This window comes from Thunnus albacares, chromosome 16 (genome assembly GCF_914725855.1).
Source record: "Thunnus albacares chromosome 16, fThuAlb1.1, whole genome shotgun sequence".
NCBI lineage: Eukaryota > Metazoa > Chordata > Actinopteri > Scombriformes > Scombridae > Thunnus > Thunnus albacares.
In genome coordinates this window covers 1287827-1297828 of record NC_058121.1, presented here as the reverse complement: position 1 = coordinate 1297828, position 10002 = coordinate 1287827, and the positions used below count along the sequence as shown (strand labels likewise).

General features: G+C 38.0%; 1 non-coding gene across 1 annotated transcript; it reads right to left on the bottom strand.

Annotated features, from left to right (window-relative positions):
- Window positions 1-1050: 1050 nt before the first annotated feature.
- Window positions 1051-1123, bottom strand: trnar-ccu. Its single transcript has one exon. It is a non-coding gene; the product is annotated as a tRNA-Arg (tRNA).
- Window positions 1124-10002: the final 8879 nt, after the last annotated feature.

Below are 10002 nucleotides of genomic sequence, written 5' to 3'. Positions count from 1 at the left end.
CACTACAAACAGGTCAACTATTTAGCAGCAGGTAATCCCGTATGAATGTAGGGCTCCATTATGTCCACCTTAATAGCCAGTGGACATCATCCACTGGCTATTTGCATATTCATGCTGTTGCATGCTTACCTACAGAGCCCTAAACATGACATCTGGGCATAAAAAAAACTGTTTGGCCACACTATACTAATCTGTGATAATGATAAATTAAGTCTGGCCACAATATATTCATTTGTGGGAAGGCCACAGCTATAACAGGAGCAAGTTTCAGCCATTTTGTGGCCACCAATTACTCTCTTGTGGCCACAAAATATCTGTATCAAGCCCATGATTCAGTCATCCCTCTGCATTGCAAGGAATCCTTATTAGTGAGAGGCATTTAAACAGAGTATTCACCAGTGCAAGTGCGACTTTATTGTACTGCAGCAAAGTTAGCAAGATATTCAAAGACTCAGACTTTCGCGATCAATACCTCATAAAGGAAGCATGCTAGAAACAAAAATAGGTCCCCCCTACCATTATATATAATAATCATATATATATATATATATATATATATATATATATATATATATAGTAATTAGTTACCGGGGAAAGTTCCCGGAGTTCAAACCACTCGGTTCCGTTTGTTTTCCCCACAACCCTAAATCAGTTCAGTTCAATCCAGTTTCACAAACATAAAAGAAAGACAACTCAAAAGTCCGCCTCGGGTTTTACTGCAGATCCACAACTCAAACCAGGAATCGCAGCAGTGGTTCAGTAACAGATATTATTTACAATATATGATGTATACATGTTATTCCCAATTGGTTTTATACATATATGTGTGTATATGTATGTATGTATATATATGAGTGTGTGTTTGTGTATATATATATATATATATATATATATACATGTAGACAGAGCAGAGTGGTGAAACAGAAGCATGCTGAGCCAGAGGTCAATGGATCAGAACCATCCTCTGCTAATACTCCTTTAATAACTTTTCATATGCTAAAAGATTCACTCTGGAAAACTAGCATTTCACTGCATTGTTCTGCTATCAAACACCCCAGATGGGACTCAAACCCACAATCCCTGGCTTAGGAGGCCAGTGCCTTATCCATTAGGCCACTGGGGCTTTACAGTCAACAATTTGACCACTTCAGTTGACACAGTGATTTACCCTCTATAGAGCAACAATATGGGAGGCCCACAAATTGTCTCTAAATAAAACAACAAAGGCCACTGAGGTTGCCATGGCAGTGACACAGGGACAACAATAAAGACATACACAGAAACCTAAAGAGGAAAGAGAGACAGTAAAGCTGTAAAATATACATATATACATAGTAATCACTAAAGTAGGAGAAAGTAGTCATAAGTAGTGTCTATTTTTCTCCGAATATACATTATTTACCTTGCTGTAATTCTGTTGACACATTATAAAATAACCCTGATGACGTCATCTCATGATGTCATCAGGGTACTCTGGGCTTTGGTTGGAGACTACAAATATTTAGCAGAAAGTGTAAAAGACATCAGCATTACTAGTCAGTGAGGGTCTAATGCAGTGATTCTCAACCGTTTTATTTTCCCATGAAACTCCTTAAAGTGGCAACAATCAAAATGTTTATATTCACTGTGATCACATGACTATTTGTATGTGATAGGTGTCACTTAAAGTGATGAATTTCTTCTGAAAAAAGCAGGTCAGAAAAAAAGTTTTAAAAAAAAGATGAACTTTTTTTTACCATTCTATGTTTAATCTGTGTCTTGCAAGAAGATTGTCCTCCAAATTTCTGGAATTGCACTGATAAATTGTTGAAATACCCCTTTAACTTAAATAAAATATAAACTGGCCCCAGCATAGAGATTCCTGACAGACTGCTGGCAAGAAAGTGAGTGGCAGATTGACGGCTGGAGAGTCGGAGTTGACGAGCTTGTCTGGATGATTTCCAGTTCAATTTCCAGGGGCTAAATTCTGCTTTAATTATATGAATGACATGATTTTTCCTCTTTCGGCAACAACTGTCAACACATTTCTACTCAACCCCAAGCTGCTGCAGTAGAGGTACTATGGCCATGACTGTGGATGCATGGACGCACTGGGCAGCTCCCAAGTGTCAGTGTTTTCAACTGTATTAACATGAAGCAGCGCACTGGTGAAAGAATATCCAAGGTCTCTTAAATCCTCCCTGGATGACTCCAAGCTTGAAAAGATCAACCATGAGTGTTTCAGAAATGTAAAATGTATTTGATTGCATCACTCTGGTCTGATCAAAAGATTGCAATAATTAAATATTTCACTGTAGTTTTCCTCTAATCATCAGGAGCCCATATGCTCATGAGATATGTGTCTGTCCCGTGTGTCTAATAAAGACTAGAAGGCAGTGTGGTAAAAAAAAAAAATACTCACTTTTCACACTGTGCATTAATGCAAAGACGTGAGCAGCATGCAAATGCACATAATTATTCACCGTGTAGACCACATTTAGCTTATTTGTATCAAACTGCCACATGAATATGAAAACTAACAATACACACCTAGTGAATGTATGAATGCATTTTTTATTAGTGTCCTGCCATCTCATTGCGCATCCCTCATCGGATTATAAGAAATCTTTACCAAACATCCATGTTTTGTCCTATAACGTTGAGATGTTTCACAATAAATGTGAGGGAATGTGAGCTGGGCTACATCAAAATGTTAACACTCAGGGATGTTTACTAAGAATTTGTTGCTCCTTTTTACGTGCTAAAAAGCTGAATTGCATTTCTGCTCATTTACTAAAGGACAGAACTTTGGTTTGCACCTGTAAAATGGGAGAAATTGCTGAAAATTGAGTTTTTACACCCATGCAACATGTATTTTAAGGTGTTTCTGTTTGGAGGTGTAAAATAGGGAAATATCGGGAAACAAATTCAAACAAATATCCACTGCACCTGATTTATCCAAGCCATTATTACGCCAAAGCGTGTAATACACCGGCCGGTCCACTGTGTCAGTGTCACATTTTGCCTCACCTAGGCGTCTCCTGCAGCTAGGTTCACTTTTTGCCATCTCACAATCTATCCATCCACTCAACCCCTCCTAATGTGGAAATTTGTCACTTTATATTGACGTCATCTGAACTGCATCACTTCACCAGGTCATAATTGCTATGGCTGCTAGATGGAGTTGTTGGCAGTGTGTATACACATATATAATTTTCACGCCTAGGTCAGGCAAAATGTGACACCGACATGTTGGACCAGCAGGTGTATTACATGCTCTGGAGTGAGGCTGGATTTATCGCCACAGACTGACCACTGCAGGAAACTGTGTCTAAAATGTAACTTCTGAGTAAAGCAAATCTGCTGCACTGTTTTAGTGAACACACACAGAGAAAGAGAGACAATAGCAGAGATAAACTGAGAGAGACGCAGTTTATAAGATGTATTACAAAGGAACTTTAGCAGAACTCTCTGCTCAGGAGCACAAGATAAATGAGCAAAAAGAACAGTCTGTTATTTTTTTGTTTCCCTCAGGTCTCTACATATTTTTCCTGACTTTATTGGCTCAGCAGCTCTAGTTCAGTATGATATGATTGAGGCAGCCACTTATTAAGTAGACAGCTGTATTTGTCAAAGGAGTTTAATAGTTTTATCAAAAATTTCCCACTGATTTTTCATAATTCATTAAATCACCTGTCTTTTTGTTGCGCTCACACCATCAGGATATTTCACTCAAAATGTCTTGCGTCGTGCGGCATGAAGACGCTCACAAACCTAAAAGTGCCTTCTCATCACACAGAAACACTTTAACATTCTCCAGTCCTTAACAAACATGCACATTGCAAGTCAAAACAGCCCAGCGTCAGATCTTAGTGGCACTTTATGCAAATCAGATGCTCAGAGACTCATTTGCATTTATAGTCTTAGTAAATACCACACTAAAATTATAACATTGCAGTGACATTACTTTGTGACAGGCTTCATCAATATCCTCCTAAAACTGGATCTCATCACTACCAAGGTCCATGGTGCAAATGGAAACTAAATGAGTACTTGGTGAGTTAGTGTTGGAATTCCATGGGAAATGGTGGGGGGGGGGCACAAGTTTGAAGCAGCAGAGGCTGAGATATCCTGGCTTTAAGTTCCTAATACAGGTCTAGTTTGATAAAATTGCAGTAATGCCCCTTTAAGTAGACCTAGCATGATTTAATGAACCAGATCACATAGAGAATGCGAGTGTGACTACGGCCTGCAACTGCTGATAAAAATCTACATAATATAACTAAACATGACAATCTGCTGTATCAACAGAATCCTGTGTGTCTCTATTTGACTGTTTTTCATGTTGTATTGTACATCACAGCCTGTATTTCAGATGTCACATAAGGGTATTCTTTTTCATAAGAGGTATATGAAATTTTACATTCACATATAAAAGCAGAAATGTCCCCAAAAAGCACATGTACAGTACTTTGAGTTCAATATTTATTTATTTTTTTTATGTAAGTGACACTTTGTTGACATCTAAGGTGATAATAAGAGAGAAGAGAACTCACAAAACCTTAAAAGTGAGTGGGAAAATAATCATGAAAAGAAATCATACTGCAGAAAGTTGCATGAAGATTGTCCCATTTTCTTAGATCAAAGGAGTTTGAACTGTTGCAGTGCGATGAGCTGTCACAGGGAGATAGGCAGATGAATATACATGACTCAGCACCAATTAGCTCTGGAACAGGGGTGAAACCTGCATGAATATTCATCGAACTGTGATGACCAATTGCCAGCCACATCACGTTTCTGCATATTTTCAAAGCCAGTGGCATATTGTAATATTTTCACACCTGTCTCACCTCTCCCTGTCCTTTCCACAGTCACACTGTCATACATTCTGGGATTTGTTGCCAGCAGAATAACACAACCACAGTAAAATAAATAAATAAATAAATAAAAATAATAAGTAAATAAGTCTTTAGAGGTGTAGACATCTTGTTTGCACCTCAGCAGATTTACTGCTGCTGCAACCCTGTCAACATTATAATGAGTCTTGCTTCAGAGCAATATATTTGATCTTTTACAGGAAATAGTGTTATAGTTGGGGAGCTAAAGGGTGAGCACAAGACAGCAGCCTGCCAAGTTTTGTGGAAATATACCCCATAATATACCTGAGATGGTCTCAAAATGGCAGGAGCAATTGCTGCAGTCAAGGCTCTACTGCTCAGTATCCTCATAATGTTTTACAGTTACATAATGCCTCATGTTATTTATAATTGAGGTTATTCTATTAGAACAGGTAATAGTAAGTGGTTGTTTAAATAGTAGTGGTGGTGTAGTAGTGGTTGTAGTTGCTGTAATCAGTGGTGTAAGAAGAGTAGAATGTAAACAAAGTGTTGCAAGAAGTACAGAAAGTGAATCCACAAGTAAGAAAACCTCATCCAAAATCACATTGACATGTGTAGGAATGCAGATTATTACAAATACAGCCGCTGAACATAACTTTTTACAACAGTATGTCAACTGGTTCATTCTATATGTCTAAATAAGGATAGTTCATGTAAAACAAAGCATTTCATAGATGTGCAGGTCGCCCTCCTGGTCCATTCTCATAGCTCGTCACTCAACTGGAGTCTCAGGCTAATGACATTTAATGTGTGCTGATCTTTAGATAGAGTAGTCTAATATGACCTCAGGTAAGTAGAGACGTGAGAACAAAGAAATGCCTATGATAGGGTGGCATTAATGGCCACAACTGAGAGAAGAAAGAAATCCTACAATTAAAACCAATCTGGAATAGAATCTTCAGGCAAGGCAAGGTTTTATTTGCTCACCATGGTATTAAACAAATGAAGCAATACAGCCATTCAAAATTCTGTCCATAACCTGCTAAGTCTATTTGGAATGTAGTTATCTATGGGAGAGACAGCCATCTCACAATGACCCAATTCACATCCAGATACTATCACACATAAAGTACACCCCTGAGGGCCTCAGCATACTGAAAGTGAAGTGCTGGATGGATTGTTGGACCATATCGACAGATAGCTATGTCTGAAACCACCTTTCTGATGGCAGAATTAGGAGGGGCTGCATCTAACCATACAACACTGAGGGCAGTGTGGGAAACTGGATTCTCAGAAGATTTGCAGAAAGCCTAATGGTGTGTTCAGAGAGAAGACCAAGTGAACTTTTGCCTCCACATGTCAGTGGGAAGAACTTAAAGCCTGCTCGAAAAGTCCCTAAATGACGGCACATGTTAATTTGCATATCGGTGACATCATAAAGTAATTACGTATATACAAGGTTTGAATAAATCAAAATCAAAGTAAAGAAAATTAAGTCAAACAAAACTGAACTAGCTATATTATTAGCCATTTTTTTCAAGCAGGAATATCCTCGATATGCATCTAAATCTACCTCTAATTTTTAAAAACTACTTTATGCAGGTTGTTGCATAGACTGTCTAACTGTATCATGAGATGATCCAGACACTAGAAAAAACTTATTGTTGTTATCTTTGTCTATTTTGACAAAACAAAGTCAAACTTAAATAGTCAACTTAGAATAAAAACAGAGGAGAAGAGTTCCCCGGTCAAACAATGGGGATCAGTGATTGGTCTTCAGGTACACATATTCACAGCTCATTCACCTCTCTGTCTGGCTGATGATTGGTCAACTGAATACTAAAACAAGTACTAAAACGTGCTGCGGTAAGTGTATTGTCTCATTTCCTGTTGCTGACTGTGTTTACTGATGGCGTTTTTGCTGCTCTCAACTCAGTTAATTTTACTATATTTTTCATTACTGCGGATAATTACCCGCTGTTCACTTAAACTTACGCTAGTTCTGCTCAAGTACTCTTGGCTCTCTCCTTCTTTTAGCAACTTTTCTCGCTAATTCCACAGTTGTTAGTTACTTCAGCTCAGCTTAGCCTAGCAGCTAACTTAGCTTAGCTGTTAGCGATGGCTTCTCTCTCTCCCTCTCGCTCTGTTCTCTCTTGCTCAGTGTGTCATATGTTTAGCTATTCCTCCCCCTCTGTTATTGATAATGGTACATGTAATAAATGTAGTTTATTTGCAGTGTTGGAGGCAAGCCTCAGTGAATTGGAAGCACGGCTCTGCACCATGGAAAACCAATCGATAGCTACTGTAGTTAGCCAACCCTCAGTAGCCAGTAGCTCCTACTCCCCTGGTAGTTCCAGAGCAGACATGAAGCCAGGGTGGCTGGGTGACTGTCTGAAGGATGCATAGCCCACGGTTCACCACTAACCAGTTAACGTTTCTAACAGGTTCTTCCCACTTAGTGACACACCCACTGAGAAACCAACTCTGATTACTGGCAGCTCCATAGTGAGAAACGTGAAGTTAGCGACATCGCAGTTACCCCGACCACTTAAATCAATTAAATCTAAAGTACACAAATGATCTGCATCTGCAATCTAATGAAAATTACCACAACCACAGCAATAGTATAACAAAATAGACAATTAAATGTGGACTCTTAAATGTTATGGAATTTTCCATCTTTAGGGGTTACAAATTGAGTGACAAATTGGGTCAAAACTTGAGCCTTGAGGTCACACTGTAATTCTTAATCTCTCCTTGGTATTTCAGCTGTCTGTGATGTTTTGGTGAAAGCAGAAACCTCTCTGATAAAGAGTATACCAGCATTGCCATGGTAAGCCAAGGCCAGAGAGGACCCTTCTAGACAACACAGATAGGTGGAATGTGTAACTCAAATGTGTTGACAATGACCTGAGGCTCAATGCAACGTGACTTAAGATGTCACGGGTAAAGTGCAGTCCTTTGTTTACAAACTAGTGAACCAATTAGACTAATTTTTCATATTGTAGGCGGATCTGCTTGGGTTAACACTCTTTCAGACTTTCAGAAAACAGACCGGGAGGAAGCAGCATCCGAGTTACACCAACTTGGATGTTCGCTGTTTACGGTTCTCCTTGATCAAGTAACTTCAATAAACATTCTCAGCATTTAGACATCAAAGGCTCATGTGTACTTCTCTCCACCGAAGTGTTGACCACCGCTCAGAAAATATCTACAACATTAAATATTAGATCTCTGTCATCTAAAGCTGTATTAATAAATGATTTAATAGCAGATTATCATTTAAAACTGCTGGCTAAGGATAAGTGTAAATATGGTACAACTGTTATTCATGTCAGTGGGAATGACTCCCAATTATTATCACATTTAATATCAGATTATCATAGTGATTTATTTTGTTTTTCTGAAACCTGGCTGTGTCATGAAGAAAATGTTAACCTGAATGAATCCACTCCCCCCAGTCATATTAATATTCACATTCCTAGAGACACCAGCCGAGGAGGTGGAGTTGCAGCCATTTTCAACTCAAGCCTAATTATCAACCCTAGACTTAAATTTAATTATAACTCATTTGAAAGCATTGTTCTTAATATCTCTCACCCAACCTGGAATTCTATTTGTTATAGCGTACTGTCCCCCTGGCACATACTCAGCATTTTTATCTGAATTCTCAGAGTTTTTTTATCAAGCTTACTCCTTAGTACAGATAAAGTAATTATAGTAGGTGACTTTAACATTCATGTGGATGTCAATAATAATAATAGCCTTACCACCATGTTTATCTGATTATTAGACTCAAGTGGTTTCTCTCAGAGTGTAAATAAACCCACTCGCTGTCTTAACCACACCCTCAACCTTGTTCTGACATATGGCATTGAAATTGAACATTTAATAGTTTTTCCACAAAATCCTATTTTATCAGATCATTAATTAATAAATTTTGAACTCCTATTGCTGGACTACAAGCCATTAGACTAAAATATCTTCACTAAATGTTTATCTGATAAACATAAGAAAACAATTCTATCAGTACTGAATTCAATGCCATGTCTGAAAACTACTGAGGACTCTTATGCTAACTTTAGTCCCTCCCAAATTAATTTGATTTAGTGATTGGGACAGTGTGCAGTTTTAAACATTAAAAATGCACTGCACCGTAGTTAGCCTGAAGCTAATTTGCATCCGTAGTCCCCCTCAATCAAAACATACAACAGCACAACAACAAACAGTACAAAGCAAACAAAAAAAACAAAACAAAACAAAACAAAACAAAAACAAAACAAAACAAAAACACACAGAACACACCATACAAAATACAAAGCTACACAAAACAGCACATCACATACACCCACAATGTCAATTAGAAATTAATAATGTAAACTAGACTCAGTGGTCACACAGCTGATTGGTCTTTAGTAGATTTTTTAATTTGGCCTTGAGTGTATTGATAGAACTACAGTTCTTCATATCATCAGGTAAGACATTCCACTGACTTGTGGCTTACACAAAGCTGACTGCCCAAATAGTGTGCGATGAAATGGTATGGTACAATCTTGTATAGAGGATATTCTGGAGGATCTAATAGAACTTACTGAGCAAGTGTACACAAAGTCACATAGTGGAGGAGGGGCCAAACCATTTAAAATTTTATAAACTAGGCATAAATTTGAAAATAATCTAAAATTGTCAGTGCTCCCTAAATTGTATTTCTCCAGTACCCTACAGTGATGGAAATGCATTGCTTTTTAGAGTTTGTTTGTATAAGGACTCAAGAGGTCTTATGGGTGTTTCTCCAGCCTGCCCCCAACATTTGACGCAATAAGACATATGGGAAAGAATCATAGCATGCATAAATATCTTGGCTGTGTCCAAAGAGACACAGTTTCTAATATGTCTAAAATTTGCTAAGTTGTACTTTATGGTTTTAACCGTTTCTTAAAGTTCAAATTTGGATCCAGTGTCACACCAAGATATTTAAAATCAGTAACTGTCAATTTTTTCACCTTTGATGAAAATATCAGCATTAGGAGGTTGTACCATAGTTTTAGAGAAAAACATACCTTTTGTCTTGTTTACATTTAGACTCAGACATGATTGATCAAGCCAATGTGTGATCCTTTCCAATGCAATTGTTAACTTAGCAGCAGCTAACTCTAGCTAGCTGTTTTTGCATGTGTCTACACAA